Below are 1,190 nucleotides of genomic sequence, written 5' to 3' on the forward strand. Positions count from 1 at the left end.
GACCCAGAGCACTTGCGCAGAGGAGATGCCTGAGCAAATGGGTCAAGTCTTCCCATCTTTTCTCCTTCACGCATTGTCATGGTCCACTCCTCAGTGGACGCGTGATGGTTCGTTTCAGCTGTGATCCCAAAGTGCAAAAAGAAATGGCACCAAGCCCAGGGAGTTATGCTTTCAATACACAATTACTTTATTGGTTTTGCCCGTAAAGTGGCTTGCAATAGAAAGAAGGAAAAATAAGAAAGATGAAGTAAAAAAGGGAGAAAGAGGATTTATAGCTACCACCACGGGTCCACAGGCGTCCCGATGGTCCCGAATCCAGAAGGTGTTCCACTGCTTCTTCTTCGACTGTCGTGGTCTTTTGGTGAGGAAGATCTTCAGAAATTCAGTTATTGAGGAACCATCTTTTATGCTAGGTAGCACACCTTGCTCCTCCTTGGACCCACCTCTACTCCACCTCTGTCCTGTGGAAATGTGCCAGTCTCCGCCTGTCTGGAGTAAGGCTTCCACACGTGCCCAAAGAGGAGTGTCTGAGGCGTGGTCAGCTTTGGAGGTGGGTAACTTCTTACCGGGAGGTGTGTATTTATATTATAATGACATTTTAATGAGGAAAGTTCTACTGAGGTTCAAGATTTCTTTATTGGTGCTGGCCCAGCCAGTGCAATCTGTCTTCTTCGACAGCAGTTCTTCACTTTGCTGCTCCAGTAAAATAGACTTGTACCAGGTAACGACACTGTTCGTACTTTCGTATCACGGTATTGACATGGTTCGTACCTCCGTACAATGGTAATGATACTGCTTGCACCTCAATCCTTTCTCTAAGGTTTCCATGTCTGATAACAGCCAGCTCAGAAAGCCACTGCAAACTCATGTTAAGACGTTACTCCAGGTTTTGGGGCCTAGTTGCTAGTGACAATGTTGAGACAATGCTGATCTTCTGATCAATTCTTACATGCATTGACATTGGACTTGGGATTAAAATCTTTTGCTGGAAAGATTACTTTTTTTACAAGTGATTTTTGAGGATGTGGGAGAGCGTTGCTCTGTGAGTATGTATCTATCCATGGCAAATCTTGCACAAGATATGTATGTATCCACGGTGTTTTCTTGCGCAAGATATAACTCGGTGTTGTAAAGATGGGGAGACCTCTGTGTACTAGTGCAGTACAAATACGATGCAAATTTCTACTCAA

At 44.5% G+C, this 1,190-nt stretch overlaps 1 protein-coding gene across 1 annotated transcript in view; it reads left to right on the plus strand.

Moving 5' to 3' along the window:
* MRPS5 (mitochondrial ribosomal protein S5) overlaps nucleotides 1–1,190 on the plus strand; it is a 193,389-nt gene that overhangs the window by 102,413 nt on the left and 89,786 nt on the right. The gene's annotated exons all lie outside the window — the stretch shown is intronic.

This window comes from Charadrius vociferus, unplaced genomic scaffold (genome assembly GCF_000708025.1).
Source record: "Charadrius vociferus isolate BGI_N301 unplaced genomic scaffold, ASM70802v2 scaffold139, whole genome shotgun sequence".
In the NCBI taxonomy this organism is placed as follows: domain Eukaryota; kingdom Metazoa; phylum Chordata; class Aves; order Charadriiformes; family Charadriidae; genus Charadrius; species Charadrius vociferus.